This window comes from Lithobates pipiens, unplaced genomic scaffold (genome assembly GCF_037356315.1).
Source record: "Lithobates pipiens isolate NorthernLeopardFrog02 unplaced genomic scaffold, aLitPip1_a1.2 Scaffold_8, whole genome shotgun sequence".
NCBI lineage: Eukaryota > Metazoa > Chordata > Amphibia > Anura > Ranidae > Lithobates > Lithobates pipiens.
The window spans coordinates 96486886-96510311 of NW_027507903.1; the positions used below are offsets into that span (position 1 = coordinate 96486886).

At 44.5% G+C, this 23426-nt stretch overlaps 1 protein-coding gene across 1 annotated transcript in view; it reads left to right on the forward strand.

Moving 5' to 3' along the window:
* KLF13 (KLF transcription factor 13) overlaps positions 1–23426 on the forward strand; it is a 113134-nt gene that overhangs the window by 36698 nt on the left and 53010 nt on the right. The window lies entirely within an intron of this gene.

The following is a 23426-nucleotide window of genomic DNA, read 5'->3' on the forward strand; positions in this document are numbered from 1 at the left end:
GCGATGGCACGGCGGCAATTTTAAATGAAAGTACCTGTATGCCAATTTGCCTCTCCATGCCATTCTGCCGACGTACATCGTCGTGTGCTGGTCGTGAAGCGGATACAAATCACTGCTTCTACAGGAGCTTTGTGTTTTTTGACTATGGAAGCAACTCAATGTTATTCTATGTATCCACACACATTAGGAGGATTACAGGCATATTTTAGGCTCACTGATAAGACCCCTTTCACACTGGAGGTGTTTTTCAGGCACTTTAGCACTAAAAATGGTGCCTGTAAAGCGTTTGAAAAATGCCTCATCTGCAATCCCAGTGTGAAAGCCTGAGTGCTTTAACACTGGGGCGCTGCGCTGGCAAGACGTTAAAAAGTTAAAGTCCTGCACGCAGCATCTTTGAGTTGCTTTAAAAGTGGTGTATACACCGCTTTTAAAGCACCCCTGCCCATTGAAATCAGTGGGCAGCGGCACTTTTGCGGGTGCTTTAACCCTTTATTCAGGCAATAGTGGGGGTTAGAAGCTCCCCACTAGCTCCTCTGAAACAGTAAAGCACCACTAAAACTAGCGGCGTTTTACTAGTTTCCCCGAAAATAAGACCCAGCGTGATTGACGGTGTTGGCTGCAATATAAGCCCTACCCCCCAAATAAGCCCTACCTTGTTTTTCCGAAAATAAGCTCTACCCTAAAAATAAGACCTACAAGGACTTTAACTAGGGCTTATTTGGGAGATAGGGCTTATATTGCAGCCAGCACCGACAATCACGCTAGGTCTTATTTTCGGGGAAACAGGGTATCAGCGTGAAAGTGCCCTTAGGGGCAGCAAAAATAATCCTTCTGGTTTGCGTTTCTGAGTGGAGCTTTCTGGCAAAAGCAAACACAAAATTCTCCTAAACTTGCCTAAACTCTGTACAGAAACGCTCTATGAGTGAGTGTTTTTTTCTGACAAGGGAACTGGCGTTTTTTTAAGCCCAGTGTGCATGGAGCCTAACTGTGAAGAAGCCTTTCCATATGGAGAGTTTAAATCTCTTTTCCTCTAGACGTAAAGAGTGCCCCCTTGTCCTCTGTAATGACCTGAAAGTGAATAACTCAACACCCACTATATGGACCACTTATGTATTTATACATTTTGATCATATATCATATCCCCCCTTTATCACCTCTACTGGAGAGAATAAATCCAGTTCCTCTAATCTTCCCTCATAGCTGAGCTCCTCCATGCCTCTTATCAGTGTGGTTGCCCTTCTCTACCCTTGTCTTTTCTCCAGTTCTCAGATATCCTTTTTGCAAACAGGTGCGAAACCTGAACTGCATATTATAGAGGAGGTCTTATTGATTTGTAGAGGGGCAAAAAGAGGTCTCTCTCGCTGTCTGGAGTCTATAACTCTCTTAATACAGGAAAGGATTTTGCTAGCTTTAGAAACTGCAGCTTGGCATTGCATGCTATCAGTGTTACTAGACCCACAACAGTAAAAATCAGTCAGTATATGCAGTAAAGCATGCTTGTTATACTCACTGTGGAACCTAAGGTGATAATCCTCTGCATTGTGTAAAAAGGCTGTTTGATCCTGTCTTCTCTGATCCTCCCCTTATTTTATTGTCCCTAATCCATCTGCTGATTTAACAGTGCCTTGGAGGCAACTGCACATGCTGAGTTTAGTGTGTATTGCTAGAGAGTTTTTCTGGGGTCATGCAGCCTCATATGACAGAGGCGAATGAAAACTCCTCCTATAAGCTTTAACCAAACACTCATAGAAGTCACAAGACTGCTATGTACAGCTGATGAAAAGGTATTTATCAGTTTATATTTACTAAAATAATTGCATTTACATGTTCTGTGTACTGTGGGAGACCAGATATAGTGAATGCAGGGTCCTGAGTTTAGTAACACTTTACATCTCCAATGTACCAGAGCACCCAAGACTGTAGAGCTGCTTCTTGTTGCATGAAAAAGTACATTATGCTGGGTTGAACGAAAAAAATAAAACTTAATGTGTGTACCAGGCTTTTGCGTGTGTTTTTCTTTTTTTTTTTTTGCATGTTTTTGTACCTTACAACATCCTCCTCTCAGTAACCTCAGGCCTCTGAAAACAATAGAGGATTTAAAGTGTTACTAAACCCAGGACCCTGCATTTCCTATATCTGGTCTTCCACAGTACACAGAATGTGGAAATGCAATGTTTTCATTATCCCCTGATTGTCATATGAGGCTGCAGGACCCCTGACCCTCTGCCTGGACAGTGCTGATTGGCCCTGTGTTGATCACATGCACACTCTCCCAAGAAAAGAAAAAACCTCTGTAGTAATACACACCAAACTGACCATGTGCAGCTTGTCCCCTAGGCTTTATTTAATCATGAGATGGTTTGGGGACTGCAGAAGAAGAGGATCAGAGAAGACAGGATCAAACAGCCATTTCACACAATGCAGAGGACTAACCCCTTATGTTCTACAGTGAGTATAACAAGCATGCTTCGCTGCATATGCACACTGATTTTACTATTGTGGGTTTAGTAACACTTTTTAAAGCGAACCTTCAGTAATTTTTCATCTTTCCATCTATTAATTCCTCTGACCTTGTTGTTTTAACTTAAGATAGTAAAACCTTTATCTTTTCTGCCAGTAAATACTTTATACGGCCCACTTTATTTCTTGTCTGGTAAAAAGCCTAGGCTTATGACGTCATGCACAGCTCGCTCTCTCACTCGTGAGAGTTTTCCAGGAGGGGGAGTCATAAGAGCGCCAATGAGGACTGCAGAGCTGGAGGTGTGTCTCTGTGTAAATCCAGGAAGTGAACAGGCAGCAGCTTCATCTGCCCACAGATAAAATGGCTGCAGCCAGACTCAATGAAGTGAGCTTTCTGCAGCAGGTTCGGCAAGCACAGAATTCCTGTGTGTGTGTGTGTGTATGTATGTATGTGTATATATAATATATTAATAATATGCAAAGTGGCTGGAGGGAAACTTCAGAATGGCAAAGATGTTTTTATTACAAATTATATGAGCAGACTGCAGTTACTCCTTAAGACTGACTGTGTGGGATGTGGAGACTTTTATCTGCCCATTGAACCTTTATGACCCCAGTGATGCCTATTAAAAGAACCACAGCAAGCGATAGAGGGTTTGGAAGTTGGCATAATGGGCATGGCACAAAAGTTCCAATAGCACAAGACGCCACAAAAAAAACAACAACATATGATATCACAGATGAAACCGCTTTCCATTGTTCAAAAAATAAATAAATGCCCAAGCACGCAAACCTTTTCAAAATGATCAGAAAACCCTTGTGAAAACTCATGTAATGGCATATAAAGTTAATGTAGGCAGTTCAGGGAGGGGGGCATGGATGGCTATAATTGAGGCCTAGCACATTCTTATGTAATTACATCATTTTTATATTTACTTAATTTTTTAAATAAAAATAACATTGAAAAGAATATACATTCCATTCAGTAAACACCTCAGCAATTTATATGGAATAGTATAGTGTTTATGGAATCCAGACGTAGATGAATCCTTATTATTTAGTATACATACAGCACTGACTTATAACCATGCAAAGGAGACAAAGAAAATCAAAGTCAAAAAGAAAGGAAATGTTAGGAGGTTTTTTCTCAAAGCAATGTAGGCCAGTTTTCTTTGCACACACTCTTATCTGGGCAGTATGTACCATCTCAGTGGTGTATTGTGCTGTTGGAGGTTAAGCCGTGAACCACACCCTTCACCCAGTGATATGAGGAGAACTGGAGTAAACAGCTGTTTTCAGTTACATGTGGTAAGCATGTGAAACCTTATACACGTCAGTATTTGTTAAGCTATACACTGAGTACAGCATGGGGCCTGTTTCAATGTATCAACAAAAGATGCCGTCTGTACAGAATGAGGCCTCACTTAGAAAAACGAGTGTAAAGGATACAAGAGTTGTAGGCCTCGTGCAGGTTAGAGCATGTGAAAATAACAAGGATACCAAAGGCAGGATAAAAAGTGAGTGAGGATTTATCAGTTGTGGCATATAGGGGCCTCCTTCCCAGCTCTTATGTAAGCACCTGTTTGAAAATATAACTATAACCCAGGGGTCTGCAAACCCCTCAATACAAGAGCCCCACCTTATATTTTATAAATGAATTCATAGAATGAAAAATCACCCATAATAGCCATCCTTGGGCCTCATGCACACTGGATGTTTTTTTCAGCTACTCCTAGGGGCAGCTTGTGTTTTTCTAGGGGCATCTTGCCCCCACATGGTAGCCTTTCTATCCACACGGGGCCATCTTTGATATTGATTGGACCCTGGGCAAAGGTTTTCTTGCCCCCTTCCCACATGCAATTTTGCCCTTCACCCCAACATCCCAAAAAACAAAGGTACACATAGACTTAACTAAAAAAACTTGAATAATGTAAAGATAAACAACTTGTCCACACTCACTGATTGGTTCTCAGAGGTTACTGCACATCCTTACTGCTCACTGATCCATTGCCAGAGGTTACTGCACTTCCTTGCCACTCGCCCATTGGTTGCAAGAGGTTACAGCCCATCCTTGCTGCTCACTGGTTACTAGAGGTTACTGCACATGCCTACTGCTCACCTATTTGTTTCTAGAGGTTACTACACAATCCTTACAGCTCACAGATTGGTTGCTAGAGGTTACTGCATATCCTTACTGCTCCCTTTTTAATAGAGGTTACTGCACATCATTGCCGCTCACTGATTGGTTGCTAGAGGTTACTGTGCACCAATACCGTTCACCGATTTGGTTTGCTAGAGGTTACGGTGCATCATTACTGCTCAGTCATTGGTTGCTAACTACACACTTTTATTGTTCACTGATTGCTTGCAACTCCGTGTCCCCGTCTGCAAGCCACTCCGGTCCTGCCGCTGCTTCATTAATCCCCCTGCAGCTGCTGACAGGAGAAGGAGGAGGGAGAAGAATCCATCAGCTCTGTGTTTTTGATCTCCTTGCTGCTTACTGGAGAAGGGTGGTGAGCAGGGGAACACAGAGAGCCAATCTGCTACACTCCCTGTCACATCCGCTTTGTTCCTGCCACTCCTGACAGAGAGAAGCGAGATGAGCGGGCTCTAGCACATGCAGCTCACAGCTGTGCTTCTGCTGTATTAATCCAGCTGGAAAAGAAATTCGGGGGTCGGCTGCACCAGGAAAACAACGCAGGCTCAAGGGGCAGCTGCTTTGGGCCACACAACAATGACTGGGCACGATGGCCATAATAAACTTCTATTCCGTCCAATTAAATGAATTAAAGCCGAAGTGCTTGACTCCTAAAAATGCTTTAAACATCCCTAAATGTGTTACACACCTTTACAAGCGTCAGGCAATTTTTCTCCTGTAACAGTGATGCCAGGAGGAAAGGCTTTTCGGGGACGTCCTGTGTGCATGAGGCCTTACATGATCTGTGTCCCTATCAGAACCCCCCTTTCGTCAGAGTTATCATTAGAATCCCCACTTATATCAGGATCCAAATCAGAATTCCCCCTTACATCAGGGTCTCATCAGATTCCCCCTTACATTAGGGTCCACATAGTCCTGTGCTGGCACCTGAAGAGGGTTGGAGAATGGGGGGGGAGTTTGGAGCAAAGACCATAGGCAGCCTCTGATGACCATAATCCTTAATCTGTACACACTGAGGATTTACACACAGATTGAAGGGGCAGGGTAAAAAAATCGGTGGCCAAACAGTGACTGCATACTATCGGGTGCTGGCACTGTGTGGGTATTCAGATGGCCATGGACACTGCAACTGTCTGAAGGCAATGGCAAGCAGGGCAGATCATTCCATTCTCATTGTTTGGTGTGGATGTGCGGCTGGCCATACATTATACAACTTTCCTTTTTAGATTTACCAAACCATATAATATGAGGTCAAACCTAAACACTTTCAGTTTGTATACAATCAAGCAGGCCCTTGCACTACATAGTTGAAGGTAAATCTCTAAAGGAAATTGAATAAGAAAATTGTATAATGTATGGCCAGCTTAATAGTCTATTAGGAATCTATGTACTGTATGTATGGCTAGCATTAGAAATTGATTTGACAGTCTGTATTTTTGGATTGACGTGCTGAATATAATAAGACCAAATAAATTGGCAGAATCCCCCGGAGAGGAGTCATTATATCACATTCGCTTTTTATAGGCTTCAGTGCAGTAAGGTTTGTGCAGTTCTGTCGGGTCATCATCAATTTCTTTGCATCCAATGTGGCATTATGGCAAAATCAATGTACTGAGTTAACCACAAACCGCAATTGTGCTTGTGAGACCATAATATTTGTCACAGAGAATGATTTCTGACCCATTTAGGAATTGTTAAAAATGATCTATACTATTTTGGACTTGGCACCTGTCGTGTATCACATGAAAAATTCGCCAAGAGTCTGAACATCAAACAGTCCCTGAGGTTGAAGATGAAAGCAATGCATTCCTCTTCATTCTCTGAACTCTAGTCATAATGACCCAAGGTGCGGTCAAAAAAGATTTCTTGCAGTGGTCAGAATTTATTTGGACAGAAACATAGCGCACAGTGTTGGAAAACATTTCATTTGGCTTGTCCATCAAACAACCTACATCACAATGATGGTGATGGAGTTAAGAGCAATTTATTTTGTTTTTGGCTGGGTAGAAATTCACACAAAACGAATATAGCTTTGAAGGACCCTTTTGTATGTGTAAACTGGTAAACTTCAGGGTGACTTAGACTCCTTTCACACTTTTCAGGCACTTTCACACAAAAAAAAAGCGCCTGAAAAGCTCACGAAAACCTATTTTCATTAAAATCGATGAATGCTTTCACACAGGGGCAGTGCGCTGGCAGGGTGGTGAAAAAAATGCCCCTATCCTGTCGAATAGTACACAGGACAACCACAGTACACAGGACAACCACATTCCGAAAATAGCAGAAGATGAACGGCGCCTGCGCCGTGAGTCCAGGTTCTAGCCCCACCATCCAAGTGGACATAGAGTTAGAATAAAAAGAGCCGAGCGCAGCGAGCCCGCGAGAGGCCCTCTAATATGTGCAGCCCTATGTCCACTTGGATGGTGGGGCTTGCACCTCGACTCACGGCGCAGGCGCCGTTCATCTTCAGAGATTTTCTGAATCTCCTTCTGCTCCGTACTGCGCAAGCGCTGTGCCTGCGCAGTACGGGGCGGACACTTTTAGATGGACAGATACTATATGTCAGAACACATTGAAATGAATGGAAAGCGCTTCAAAAGCGCCTGCAAAGCTCTTCAAATGTGCTTAGTGTTTTTACTGGCAGTTTACAAGTGCCTCAGTGTGAAAGGGGCCTTAAGCCTAGTATGAGCTGACTATCAGCCCGTGTGTACGGCAGCTGGTGCGACAAAGGGGCATGACCGAAAAAGGTCTGCCAACCAGCTCCCAATCGGCGCTGTCAGCCAGTGACCTGACACATCTGGGTAGAGGGTGCGTGTGCGCTGCCGGCGATCCGGTCGTGCTGTGATTAAACACAGCAAATGTCGATCACCAGGTGCTGGCCAATGGATTACTGCTGGGCACCCGGTGATCACCATGAATTTATGCAGGACAGGGCTTTGCCTGTCGGCGAGGAAGTAACATTTTCTTTCCCCACAAAGCAGGGAATAAGACCTATTACTATGCCTAGTGAAAGCACCACTGGCTAGGCACACATTCAACTCTTTGATTGCCTTAGATGTTTAAAGAGGAAGTAAACCCTGATGGGTTTACTTCCTCTTTCATTCCCTGCAAAGGTAAAGCATAATGGACTACTATGCATTGCATAGTAGCCCATTATGTGTCACTTACCTGACACAGGAGCCAGCAAAGTCACCGCTGTCCCCTGTAGTCCGAAGCATCAATCTTCTCGGTGGGTCTTGCAGCTCCGCCGCTGTCATTCGGCGAAGCCGCGATGACGTCACCCCCGCGCATGCGCACGGGAGCCGAGACGCGCGGCATTGCGCGGCATCTTCGTTATCGAAGATGCCACGCTCAGTGCGCCTGCGCGCCGCTGTCTACGGCGCATGCGCCGTAGAGAGCGGTGCCCGTCTTCGGGCAAATATCTCCCAAATCTATACGGTTTAGGAGATATTTCTTAGACCTACAGGTAAGCCTTAATCTAGGCTTACCTGTAGGTCAAAGTGCTTTGTAAGGGTTTACAACCACTTTAACTCCTTCCCAGTCAGTGTCATTAGTTCTGTAATAGTGCATATTTTTAGCACTGATCACTGTATTCATGTCACTGGTTCCCAAAGAGTGTCAGTTAGTGTCTGAATGTCCGCTGCAATATCACAGTCCTGCTGGAAGTCGCTGATTGCCACCATTACTAGTTAAGAAAAAAAAGATTAATAAATATAAATTCCAGTATATATCCCAGAGTTAGTAGACGCTATAACTTTTGTGCAAACCAAAAAAAAAAACCTTCTGACTTTACAATCCCTTTTAATATTACTTTAAATTCTATTGGCGGTTGATTGCTTCTCACCATATTGTGCTTAAAAATATGCCGCATCCTGTACTTTTTTTCAGCGCACACCATTGCAGTTGTGTGGTGTGACCAGTTATAATGGGGAATAAAGATTTTTGCTGGTCGCAGCCCAACCTATCTGGTGTGAAGGGCCCCCAGGATGTACATTCTCACTGAAGCTGCTTGTGGGCTAAATTCATTGGCTTACAAACAGCTGACATAAGGTAAATCAATTGAAATGTATGACTTGAGCGCTGCTGCAGGGTTTCCTTGATGGCATTTCTAACTCGCTGATTGGTTTCATTTCTTGCCTGGAATTACTTTTTAACCTTGTGAAAAAGGTGAAGAAAATACAGTTGCAGTTTATATAACGTGTGCACTTCAATACACAAAATAATATCCACCCAAATAAATGGCCAAATGCGTAGATATCCCAGACATTGAGAACCCTGTGCAACCTACACAGAGGAAATCCCGTGTTTGCATTGAAGGGAATTCTAGCGCATTCTAGGTTTTTACTACAGGCAGGTTATTCAAGGACACCTTTTATGAATCCTTGCCGAGTGCTTACTTCAAATTTCCCCAGAGAACTTATTTGGAAACAATGAAAGCTACTCACACCGAGCTCTGGTTCCTAGCAAACATTCCATTGTGTTTGTTGCTGAAATAACTTTTATTCCTAGTGTGACATCACTTTGTGACCCGTAAAAGACCCGTAAAATCGCTGCGTGCTGATTTATTTAGGCTTTCTCTGCAAAGCTGCTAGAGTTCATATGGTGGTCGGGACTATGCTTACCTTTTTGTTTTGTTTTTTAGTAAAATTGCTACTGTGCCTATCACCAAACAATAACGTGGAAAACACGGCAAAACTCTTCAACATATTGTGTTGCTTTTCCTGGCACATGTTACTGTATTGTTAATGTTAAAACTAATGTTAAATGCACACTGGATCTGCATTTTAAAGCAGAAAACAGCTAGATACACCCTTAAAATATGTATATGTAAACGGTTTTATCTGCCAGTAGATTTGTTATTCTGCTCAACCAGTCCTGAGATTGAGGTACCCCTGCCAGACAGCACACCTCCGTTCTGCATTCTTTAAAATCTTTCTGCAGACTACATTACAACTGAGCATGACCCACTTGACCCATACCACTCTATAAATGGAGAGTGAAATGAAAACAGTGTTTTTTTATTTTAGTTTTTTTGTTTGTTGTTACTTTACTACCTTGTCCTCTCAGGAAACTCTGTTGGATACACAGCACAGTGCATTACAGTATAGCCTGATTGGCTGCTTGTGCTGCAGCTTCCTCTCCTTGTATGTTATGCAAAGGATTGCAAAAATTATTCATACTGGTTCTATGTGAAAATAATGTGTTTTTATTTTTTTAACTGCTTCAGCCCCAGAAGATTTGACCCTCTTCCTGACCAGAACACTTTTTGTGATTCGGGACTGTGTCGCTTTAACTGACAATTGCGTGGTCCGTGCAACGTTGCACCCAAATGAAATTGGCGTCCTTTTTTTTTCTCCACAAATAGAGCTTTCTTTTGGTGGTATTTGATCACCCCTGTGTTTGTTTGTTTGTTTTTTTTGCGCTATAAACAAAAAAAAGCGTCAATTTTGAAAAAACACATTATTTCTTTTTGGTTTTAATAAATATCCCCCAAAAATATATAAAAAAAACTTTTTTTTTTTCATCAGTTTAGGCCGATATGTATTCTTCTACATATTTTTGGTAAAAAAATAAAATAAAATTGCAATAAGCATACATTGATTGGTTTGCACAAATGTTATAGCATCTACAAAATAGGGGATAGTTTTATGGCATTTTTAATTTGTTTTTATTAGTAATGGTGGCGATCTGCGTTTTTTTTTTATTTTATCAGGATTGCGACATTGCGGTGGACACATCGGACACTTTTGACACTATTTTGGGACCATTGTCCTTTATACAGCGATCAGTGCTATAAAAATGCACTGATTACTGTGTAAATGACACTGGCAGTGAAGGGGTTAACCACTAAGGGGAGATGACGGGGTTAAGTGCGTCTTAGGGAGTGATTCTAACTGTGGGAGGGATGGGCTTCAAGTCACATGACAGTGATCACTGCTCCCGACAAGGCAGAACGGGCAAATGCCTTGTTTACATAGAGACACTCGGGAACGGAGTGTCTCCGAGCGTCACCGGTGCCCCTGCACCTCTGGTCAAATGCGGTACTGCACACCCCAGAGGCTTGAATCCCGCTCGTCTTGCAAGATGACACCAAGTCAGGATTTAAGAAAAAAAAAAAACAGCTCGTATTGCAAAACGCTCGTAAACCACGCTATTCACAATCCGAGGTTTTACTATGTGTATCTTTAGCTATTTGCCTGAAGTTCGTTTGTTAAGGCTGTATGTATTTCAGAGATAATGTAAACCTTTGCTGCAATTGACTTGAATTGATGTGCAGGTCACAAGAAATGTAAAAAATTGCTATATTTACTCTTCATTCTAATGTGTTTGAGTACAACACATGGTGTGAACAAAGCCCACTAATTGTTACACATTATTACACATTAACTGCATTTGCATCGGTGAATGCATCTGGTGTGAGTGAATCCTAAGGGCCTATTCATGTCTTGGCATCTGCCTGTGGTATAACCCACATTTGCCTGCCACAGGAAGACACACAGGTGCCCATTGATATCTCTATAGCTCTTGTGAAAAAAAAGGAAAATTTATATCAAATACTTACCGTAATTTTCCTTTCCTGATGGGCTCCATGGCAGCATACGTGTGGGTTAGCCCCGCCTCCATAATTACCCAATAGGACCTCTACTCCCATAAATCTTTGCTCCAAGCTGCTATCCGTGTTCCGTAACTAGCCTACTCCAACATTTGGGAGGGAACTCCTGCTGCCATGGAGCCCATCAGGAAAGGAAAATTACGGTAAGTATTTGATATAAATTTTCCTTTTTCCTGACAGGCTCCATGGCAGCATACGTGTGGGAAATAACTCGCCAAACACACCCGGGTGGGCTAAAAATGTTGAGCAAAGAAACTAGAATTTTATTTTTCATTGTCCACTGACAATACTTGTAAACCAAAATTAACAGAAGAGAGCGCAGCTGGCTCTACACAATAATGGGAAACAAAGGTATTAATTGAAGACCAGGAAGCTGCTCTGCAGATCACTTCTGGTGCGACATGTCGAACTGCTGCCCAAGAGGTCGACATGCCCCGAGTTGAATGAGCCGTCACTGCCTCAGGAGGAACCATGCCCTTTGCCTTGTATGCCCTTTGAATCGTTTGGACCACCCAAGATGAGATTGATCTAACTGATGCTCGCATCCCTTTATTTTTTCCATGAAGAAGGACAAAAAGAAAGTCTGTTCGTCTGAACGAGGCTGTAGCGTCCAGATATTGTTTCAAGGTGCGACCAACATCCAGGGGATGAATCTCTTGGTTGTCTGACATTCTAAACGTAGGTAGCACGATCTCCTGATTTTCGTGAAATACTGATGTGACTTTTGGATTTGACCCAAGCATAGGGATCAGGACCACTCTGTCCGGAAAGAAAGTTAGAAATGGTTCAACTGACCCAAGATTCCTAATTTCCGACACTCTTTTGGCTGAAGTTATTGCCACCAAAAACACCGTCTTGATAGTGAGATCTCCTAAAGACAGGGGAACGTCCAAACTTTTCCCAAGATCAGAAAGAAAGTCCAGTACTAATGGAAGGTCCCATTTGGGAAACCTGGGCCTTCTTTGTGGCCTAAGCCTGATGGCTCCTTTAAAGAATTGTTGTATTAATGTATGATTCGCCCACGAAACTCCTGTAAAGGCTGAAATGGCTGAAACTTGTACTCTAAGAGAACTAACTGCCAGAGACAAGTCTAACCCTGACTGAAGGAAAGACAAGATATCTTGAACTGCCGGAGAATTATATGAATTTGACCTAGAAGACATGTGGCCCATAAATCTGGCCCATATACGCTCGTACACTTTATTGGTACTCTTCCGTCTGGCACTAAGAAGGGTTGGAATCGCTTCTTCTGGGCAACCTAGAGCTTCTAGCCTTCCCCTCTCAAGAACCATGCCCTGAGGTGTAGACAGGATGGGCACGGGTGTAACAGTGTGCCTTGAGACAGTAGATCTGGCCTGAGAGGCAGGGGAACTGGGTCCTGATAGCTGAGGAGCAACAGCAGAGGAAACCAAGGCCTGTTGGGCCAGAATGGTATTATCGCAATGATTTCCACCTTCTCCCCTCTGAGCCTGCGAAGGAACTGTAGGATTACAGGAACTGGAGGGAAGGCGTAGGCTCTCTGGAACTTCCAACAATCCGTGAGAGCATCTATCCCGAACGCCTGAGGATCCCTGAACCTCGAGTAGTATCTGTGCATCTTGCGATTGTACGGCGAAGCGAACAGATCGACCTCTGGAGATACTCCCAGAGTCAGAAGCCACTCGAAGACATCCCTGTGAAGGGACCACTCGTTGTTGTCTATTTTGACCCTTGACAGATAATCTGCTTGAACATTCTGGACCCCTGGGATGTATACAGCAGAAATGTTGACCACATTCTTCTGAGCCCAGTTCATTATCGGTTCTACTTCTCGTAGTAGAGACCCACTGCGAGTCCCTCCTTGTTTCTTTATATAGGCCACCGCAGTTGTGTTGTCCAGTCTTAACATTACTGATGACCCTGCCACCAGATGGCGAAATGCTATGAGTGCTTGAAAGGCTGCTCTCAACTCCAGGATGTTGGAGACTACATACAGCGACGGGAACGACCACCTTCCTTGAGCTACTTCCGTAAGGCAATGAGCGCCCCAACCTTTGTTGCTGGCATCTGAGGTTATTATTACCCAGGAAATGGGGACTATCGAATGATGGTTGCGTAGATTCTTCCCTTGAAGCCACCAGAGGAGAGACATCCTCATCGCTGGTGTAAGGAGTATGCGCTGTGTTTGATTGGACGAGTCCCACTGTTGCAGAAACCCTTTCTGGAAGGGACGAGTGTGCCACTGGGCCCACTTCACCATAGGGATGGTGGACGTCATTGTGCCGATCACTTTCAAGCATTGTAGAGCCGAAAGATGAGATGATTCCCAAGCCTTGTGAATCCTGTCCCGGATAACACAGATTTTTTCCTCTGGCAGAGAGATAGTGCCTTTTAATGTGTCGAACTGAGCCCCTAGAAACACGATCACTTGAGTTGGAACCAGATGGCTCTTCTCTAGGTTCAGGAGCCAACCAAACGTCTGTAGAGTGGAGATGACTAAACTCTTGTGTTCCAGAATTTGATCTCTGTCTTGAGATAATAGGAGCAAATCGTCCAGATAATGATGGAGACGAACTCCTTTGACTCGTAAAAGAGCTACTATCGCTAGGAGGACCTTGGAGAAGACCCGAGGAGATGTTGTCAACCCGAATGGGAGACAGGTAAACTGGAGGTGTTGATCGCCAACTGCGAAACGGAGAAATTGCTGGAAATCCCTTGCTACTGGCACGTGAAAGTATGCGTCCTTCAGATCGATTGAGATTAACCAACCCCCTAGCTGCACCGACTGTTGGATTGTAAGAAGAGACTCCATTTTGAACTTTTCCTTGCGAATGAAGGAATTGAGGAAGGTCAAATCTATCACTGGCCTCCATGCGCCATTTCTTTTCTGAACCATAAATAGAGGAGAATACATGCCTTCGCCACGTTCGTCTTCTGGCACTGGCACGGCTGCGCCTTGATCCAGCAAACAACTTACGTAGGTCAATAGGACCTGTTTCTTTTCCTCCGAGCCTGGAATCGTTGTGGGAATGAACCTTAATCTCGGAGTGTTGATGAAAGTCCACTTGTGACCCGAGGAAACCGTCTTGACGGTCCAATAATCTTGAATTGAGGCCGCCCAAACATGTCGGTAGTGAAGAAGGCGAGCCCCCACCTGACATGATTGAGCGGGCCCAATTTCAAAAAGATTTGGTAGAATCTTGATTACCTGCGGAAGCCCCCTTTGAGGTTTTCTTAAGGGAGGATTGTCTGGACCTCCAAGATCTAGAGAACTCCCTGCCGGGTCTATAACTGCGCGCTTCTCTAGCGCGATCCGAGGTCTGCCTTCTTGGAAAGATACGTTTTTGGTTTTGAAGACGTCTGTCTTGAGGGAGGAACCCAGACCTCCCACCTGTGGCCCGGGATATGGCGCTATCTAGTTTATTACCAAACAAGGAGGTTCCCTCAAATGGTATACGACACCATGCCTGCTTAGATGTTGGATCCGCCAACCAGGGACGGAGCCACAAAGCACGGCGTGCCGAGACTGCTGCCAACATAGCCCGAGACAGAAGGCGGGTAATGTCAATAGATGCCTCCCCCAAAAAGGCTGATGCCATTCTGATCTCCTGAATGGGAGAGTCTTTAGCCGTATTCACCGAGATACCTCTCAAGAACTCTTCAACATTGTCGGCCCATGTTTCAATAGCCTTTGAGACTGCGGCTAAAGCCAAAGTTGGTTTACAAGCCATCCCTGAAGTTAGATATATTCTTTTCAGATCTGAGTCAATTCTTCTCTCTAACGGATCTTTGAAAGATACCGTGTCCTCCAAAGGGAGAGTCACGTATTTTACTAAACGCATAAGTGCTGCGTCTACCAGAGGAGCTGATTCAAGGTGCTTCACATCATCCTCCTTAAAGGGGTACAATTTAGACACCTTTGATTGCATGGAGCTCTTCCTATCAATCTTGCTCCACTCTTCAGTAATGATTTCTCCCAATTCAGATAGGAAAGGAAAATGTTGCCGTTCCTTTTTGAGTTGTTTGAAAAACTTTCTTTGTTTGGGGAGGGGAGAAGTAGTGGGTTCTTCCCATTTTAAAGCTTCTTTCACTGCCTTGACAAGAGCAGGTACTAAAGCATAATCAAATCCTACTCCTGGATCCTCTGGATCCGATTCGCTGTCAGACAAGAGCACAGAGTGGTGGCTTGGTTGAGAAGATTCCCCAGTCTCTTGTAAGAGCCCTTCACCACCTGAAGGACATAATGGGTCTGAGGGGGATTCCATAGCGTGATGAGCTTCCCTCTGCTGCAGGGATTCCTTTACCACCCTTCTCACCATAGATTCTAAGCGTTGATCCGCACCATCTCTTTCATCTGCGACTTTAGAGAAGCAATGATCACAGAGCGATTTGTCTGATGGGATGGGCATCTTACAGCCCCAACATGAATTAACTGGTCCTCTGCTTGAGTGCGAGTGACCACTGCGTTGTTCAGATCTGGAAGACCTACGGTAACCAGACTTTGATGATGATTTGCGGTGGTGCGATTTTGACGATCCACTGCGACTATGCGCACTGTAATGCGGTTCAGACCTAGAAGGGCTATAAGGAAATATACAAGAAAAGAGAGAGATACAGACCAGGCTGGTATCAAATGCTAAGGAATACTCCACAAATACACAGCAATCCAGCCATGCACATACCTGTTACAAGCGGGCAGGTCACTGGTAGGCAGTGAGGCATCCATGACTAAAAACGCTGACTGTAACAACAATAAACCCTCATAAGCAGCCATACAAAACACAGGAGCAACAATACATCAGAGCAGATCATAACCTACCTTACACCAACCAGAGAATGGCCCCGGGAAGTTGCTGAATCTCCTGCAATCATTCCCAAATCCTGACATCTCTCACTGTGTTTTAAATATGGCGCCCATGACGTCATCAGCGGCGTCAGACGCGAGATGCCCGCGCGCATGCGCGGGAACCAAGCCTCGCTTTGGATATGGGTCTGCGCATGCGCAGAACGCAGCGCTGGACCCGGAAACAGGGGGAGAAAGGCTGCTGGAACGCGGAAGCGTCAGCGCCTATACACAAGAACCAGCTGGCATATGAAAAGACACAGGTAGAAAAGAAAACACATAAACACTGCTGCCATGAAAAACGGAATTTTTACAGCTCACCACTCCACCAACGATCGTCTGGCCGAACAGGTTCAAGCACACACCACCGATCCACCGGGCAGATAATGGCCACCTTACATAGCAGGTAATAAGCCGTGCGCACTTATCTTCGGATAAACAAAGTCTTCAGCGCTACTCTGCCATACACTCCATACCCATGCTTAACAGACAGGGCCTATCGGAGGAACAAAAAGCTTGATAGTCAGCCGACTTGATCGTAGTGAAGATCTCTTCAGATAGGAAACACCTGTCCTATGGAGGAGGACAAAAAAGGAACACGGATAGCAGCTTGGAGCAAAGATTTATGGGAGTAGAGGTCCTATTGGGTAATTATGGAGGCGGGGCTAACCCACACGTATGCTGCCATGGAGCCTGTCAGGAAAGAAAATGTTCCTGTAGAATTTTCCTGTAGTAACATGCATTAGGAAGACACACAGGAATGAAGGATATTGCTGGTGTGTTATGATAACATTACTGCACAAACTAGGGTGCCCTTCATTGTAAATGAGATTCTAATGCACCACTGCAGTGCAGTGCCAATGTACTGGCGCTCCAGCTCACCCCAATGCACACGTTCTACATTGGGGTATGGTGCGCTAAAAAAAAAGTACTTGTTTCATGCTGTAAATGATTGAGAGCTGCCTTAAAGCGGACCTTCCGGTATTTTTTCAACTTTCCATCTATTGAATCTTCTGCCCTTGTTGTTTTTTAACTTTGGATAGTAAAACGTTTTTTTTTTTTTTTATTCTGCCAGTAAATACCTTGTACAGCCCAAGTCCTGTTTCTTGTCTGGTCATTAGCCTAGGCTTATGACAGGCACAGCGCTCTCTCTCTCTCTCTCACTCTCATGAGAGTTTGCCAGGAAGGGAGGGGGGGAAGAGTCATAAGAGGGCCAATGAAAGCTGCAGAGCTGGAGGCATGCCTCTGTGTGTCTGTGTAAATACAGTAAGTGACCAGGCAGCAGCTTCAGCTGCCCACAGTTAAAATGATTGCAGCGAGACTCAGTGGAGGGAGATTTCTGCAGCATATTTGGCAAATACAGACTCACAATATATATAAAATATGCAAAGTGGTTGGGGGGAAGCTTCAGAATGGCAAAGATGTTTTTATTACAAATGATGCGAGCAGACTGCAGTTCCTCTTTAAAGTGTTTACTTAACCCACAACAGTAAAATCAGTCTTTATATGCAGTAAAGCATGCTTGTTCTACTCACTGTAGAACCTATGGGGTTAATCCTATGCATTGTGTAAAAAGGCTGTTTGATCCTGTCTTCTCTGATCTTCCCCTTCTTCCACTGTCCCCAAGCCATCTGCTGATATAGCACAGAGCTTAGGAGGCACTCTGCACATGCTCAGTTTGGTGTGCATTGCTAAAGTGTTTTTTTTTGTGTGAGGGAGCATGTGATGTCCAGGCAGAGGTTTAGGGGCCATGCAGCCTCATAGAACAATCAAAGGAGAATGAAAACTCCTCCTACACATTTTAAAGGGATTGTAAAGTCAGAAGGTTTCTTATCATAATGCATTATATGTGCAGCAGACCCCCTAATACTTACCTAAGCTCCCTCTGGCTCCAGCGATGTTGGAGGGATGTCTCGGCCATCCGGGACCCCCTTCCTCTTTGGCTGAGACCGGAACTCTTAAGGCCTCAGCATACCAAGACATTTTGGACAATTTAATGCTCCCAACTTTGTGGGAACAGTTTGGGGATGACCCCTTCCTGTTCCAACATGACTGAGCACCAGTGCACAAAGCAAGGTCCATAAAGACATGGATGAGTGCGTTTGGGGTGGAGAAACTTGACTGGCCGGGAACACCATAGAGCACCTTTGGGATGAATTAGGCTGCTTTCACACTGGGGTGGTATTCAGGCGTTACAGCGCTAAAAATAGCGCCTGTGTAGCGCCTGAAAAAAAACGGCCCCTTTCTCTCCAGTGTGAAAGCCGGAGGGCTTTCACACTGGAGCGATGCGCTGGCAGGACGGTGAAAAAGGTCCTGCTAGCCGCATCTTTGGAGCGGTGAAGGAGCGGTGTATTCACCGCTCCTAAACCGCTCCTACCCATTGAAATCAATGGGACACCGCGGCAATACCGCCGGCAAAGCGCTTTGCGGGCGGGTTTAACCCTTTTTGCGGCCGCTAGCGGGGGTTAAAACCACCCCGCTAGCGCCCGCAGACCGCCGCTAAAACGACGGTAAAGCGCCGCTAAAAATAGCGGCACTTTACCGCCGACGCCGCTCCCGCTGCAGTGTGAAAGCAGCCTTAGAGCGGAGACTGTGTGCCAGGCCTTCTCATCCCCATCAGTGCCTGACCTCACAAATGTGCTTCTGGAAGAATGGTCAAACATTCCCATAGACACACTAAACCTTGTGGACAGCCTTCCCAGAAGAGTTGAAGCTGTTATAGCTGCAAAGGGTGGGCCAACTCAATATTGAACCCTACAGAATAAGACTGGGATGCCATTACATTTCATGTGCGTGTAAAGGCAGGCGTCCCAATACTTTTGGTAATATAATGTATATGGAGACACAATAACTGAAATCTCATAGCAGATTTAATATGTTTAAGTCAATGTCAAAAGTTATTTTCAATATTCTTAAATCGGATAGTCTCAAAAAATAATACAATAGCGACATTACTGTGAATGTGAACCAGAAAGAAATGATTCTAAAGCCTTTCTGAATTTTTGTCCTACACCAGACAGGGCAGGGCTGTACCTAGACTCCAGCTGGTCCCTTATTATTAACCCCTGCCACATATACAAGCGCCTCTCCCTATATTCCAAACATGGGAGAATGGGAGCGTGGTCCCCCATACATAGAGAGCCTACAGCAATCCCAACATCTGGGCCTGGGGGACGTACTTTATACTACACTCCTCCAGAGCTGACGACCAAAATGTTTTTTGACCCTAAAATGCAAACGCACTGCATGTTAGTGTAAAAATGTCATCCCTGGAGTCAGACATTCTCCTGGCAGGAGGCCCACCCTGGGGGGAGCAACACAAATGAACAGGATTGCAGAGTCATGCACTGACAGACACTGCAATCTGTGCAATGAGTGTAGCATGAAGAGAAGCTTCCCCACTGTGTGTGTGTGTGTGTGTGTGTGTGGCCATTTAGCTCAATAAAGTTTTTGTATACCAGGTGCCAGGCAGCAATTGTGGATGATCGGTATTCGCTGCCCATTTCCCCCTTTGATACCTGTGTGTACAGCGTCTGAAACTCAAGCTAACCATAAAACGATCAAATTTTGCTTGATTGTAAAGAAATTCTGAAAACCTGTTCAGAGGGAATTTTACAGATTTCTGGGAGGCCATATGTTGCCTCCTGGATGCCTGTTTTTAACCCACAGCACCCATGTGCATTAGACGCGGTTGTGGCGTGGCCCTATTTACTTGAATGGATTGCATTTTTTTTTTTTTTTTGTAGTTCCTTTATTTTCCAGAAAAAGTCAGGCTACAAAAGGTAAGTAATGAAATTAGCTAAGTTTTATATCATATTGGTTTATGATGCATAGACTAAAAATAAGGCTCAAGATAATTCCACATAACACAATAATGTCTGAGATGCAGCCATAGAAAATAGCGAAGACCGGTACATCAAAATCCAAAAGTACTGCGATATAGAACCGTGATGGGGACATCTTCGGAGTTATGCAGATGTCGGGGCAAAAGGTGAAATTGCAAAACAGGTTGTTCCATGCAATAAGACGGGGCGTTGCCCAAGAGAATGTGAAATGAGGCTGAAACAAATTGGTAGCTTCAAGGGAAAAGGAAGGCAAAGTCACAAATAAGAATGGGAAGAGAGGGAGGGATAAAGGGGGTAAGGAGGATGGAAAGGGATGGTAAGGAGAGGGGGATGGGAAGAAAGGTGGAAAGGGGGGGAGGGGAGAGTGGGTAGATCAGTCAGAGTGAGCAAATACATTAAGTTAAGCCTCAGTATACACAAAATAACGCTACGGTCTCCATGTCTCAGTGAATGATTCCTCGCGCCTTCTGCCTGCCATGTTGGGTTAAGGTGGGTGGTGTAAAACCACAGCTTAGTCACTCATTTTTGTACCATGAGTTACTGTTCAGGTGGATCTGACGCCATGGTAGGTTAAGGTGGGAGGTCGGGGGGGTGGTAAAACTTCCCTGACGGCAGACTGTGTCTCGCCTCCTTGATTCAATCCTTAATCTCCCTCCAGCCTTTCTTTGCCTCTGTCAGCTGTTCAGGCTCCCTACTGGCCTTGGTCAGTCCACCCCTGTGCCATACACTGCCCTCCTTACCTTCGAGTGCGGACGCTGACTAGAGACAGGAAGCAGAGCTCGAGTTGAGGGGCGGCGCTGTAACGAGCCGCTCTGTATGGAGGTCGTTTCCTCCTGCTGAGAGCACTTACAAAGGGTGTCATGGGTCGCTAATACACCAGCGGTCCTAGTGATGATTGCAAAGAAGATTGGGGGGTGGGGGGTAGAAGTTCAGCATGCAGGAATTCCCTGCTGACCAGAATCCTCACTGGGTGCAATGTGTGAGAGCACACGTTGCTCCCACTGATGGTACTCGCACCGAGTGGACCCCATTGCCGGAACATGTGCTGGGACTCTAGCCCAGATCCACGGGACCCCGGGACTTACTTGAAATCTCGGGATGGTCCCGCGGAATCTGGGATGGTTGGGAGATATGCATATGGAATATCATTTTTGTACTGGTGTATGTGTATACACAATTTGGCTGTAAAATTATTGCGTGTGCATATTATTTGTTCCCTGTGTGCATATATTTGTGCTAGCCACATATGCATGGATTCCTCTTATTCAGGATCTAATAGATTCCTCCATCCAGGCTGTCAGCTATTTCATGCAGATAGCACCCATTAGGTGTTACTCTGTTGGCATGGAAGTGCATAATGAGTACCCCTTTTTGTACTGGTGTATATAAACTTTATACCACATATAAATGTATATTTGCTGTTGCATATACAGGATTGTTCTTTTTATTACAGTATTTTTGTAGAAGTGCATATCATGCTGGTGTGTTGATATACCACTATATATTATTGACTTTTGATACGACCTGGGACATGGTTATTTGTAAAATCGGGCACTATTTTTTCTTTGCATCATATACTGCAGTTGCTATGCAGTTACTATAACTAAAACCAAAAAGTTTCTGTATAAAGTCTGAGAGTATAAAGTACTTCATCAAACAAGCATGTTAGTTTTCTGCTCTTTCTGGCTTATCTGCTTTAATGGTTAGGCCTCATGTACACTGCTGCCGCTAAATGGACTGCTTCATCTGCTCCTGAACTCTCCTCTGTTATCACAGGGTCGATTAGACCCCTTTCACACTGGGGAGCTTTGCAGGCGCTACAATGCTAAAAACAGCGCCTGCAAAGCGCGCTGAAACAGCCGCTGCTGTGTCTCCAGTTGGAAATCCCCGAGGGCTTTCCCACTGGAGCGGTGCGCTGGCAGGTCAGTAAAAAAAAAAGTCCTGCTAGCAGCATCTTTGGAGCAATGTATACAACGCTCCTTCACGCTCCTGCCCATTGAAATCAATGGGCGAGCTTGGCTATGCCGCCGGCAAAACTGTGGTTTTAACCCTTTCTCAGCCGCTAGGGGGGTAAAACTGTCCCACTAGTGGCCGAATACCGCCACTAAAACGACGATAAAGCGATGCTAAAAATAGCGCTGTTTTACCGCCGTTGCCGGTCCCGCCCAACTGTGAAAGGGGCCTTATAGTCATTTCTAGGCAGTTGAGTTTATAGGCCTGTCAAGTTAAATCGTTCAGGAGAGGTTGTAAAAATTTCCTGTGTCTTAGGCTTCTGTTAAGCATTTGTAAGAAGTATTTTGAATTCCTACAGTCTATAGTAACCTATAACCTGTACAGATATTATGCAATCCTCTCTGGCTGCCTAATCTAACGTAATAGGTAATACCCACATAGATGGCAAAACGATAACACCCTGATCAGTAACTTTTACCTGTAACTGTGTGAGCAAGGTAGATGAAATGGTTGTGGTCTCCAGATCTCCAAACTGAAACCGCTTGTCATCATGTACAGTGTTATCAATATGACTAATGTTTTATTTGTATGTGGGAGAGCCTGCCTTTGCAGGTGCCATCATACTTGCATGCAAGCTCAGTACAGGACACGCTGGTTCAAATGTGGGTGAAATCATGGCAGCAACACTTTCTTTGTATGTCGTGTTGAAAGAAGTAATGGAAATTATGAATTTAGGAAGAGTCATTGTTGAAAATATTGCAAACTTCATTTTTTTTTAAATCTGTAGTTAATTAGTGTTGTGTTTGTTCTCTTTCATATAAATGTCAAAAAGATCTTTTATTTTAAACTATCCAAAATAAGATGTTTTAATGGCCAGATTCCTGCGTATTCCCATGCAGTGGGTTTTAACATCCCATTAATTTGAACGGGCTGCAATATGCACTTGACCATGGAAAAAGTAGTGCCTGCGCTACTTTTAAAAACCTTTAAAATTCACACTTTACCAAACCGCATGGTACAATGCAGTATCATGCAATTTAGTACCCACAAATGCAGGGAGTTTGCAATCTGCATTTGGGGTACCATTAGCAATACATTGGCACCTGCATGCAGATTGCAAGGACAGCGTGTCTACCCATTGTATGGGAAATGCACACAGAATGCACCTTTCTCGCACTGAGTTCTGGTGTGAACCGGCCCTTATATCTACTGACACTATGTCCCTTTACACTAGTGACTTCCTTTATCCATGACCCTAGATGACCCCTGTAATAGAAATTCAGCACAAGCCTCAATTTTCAGATGAAGTGTTTTTTTTTATCAGCTTTTACTAATATAATTTTGAGTTTCACTCCTCACATCACATTTCCCTTGCAGGTTTAGGGCCCATTCACACTGTATGAGTTGGGCTGCCCAATGTAGTCCCAACGCCTAGAACAGGTAATTTTCCTTGAGTCCTATGACTTCAGTTCGCAACAAGGCACTGCAGCCATATGCACTGTGAAATAAAAAAAATAGAACATGCTCGCTCCCACTTTTTTTTATTTTTTTTTCCGAGCGCAGCATGTTGAGGTC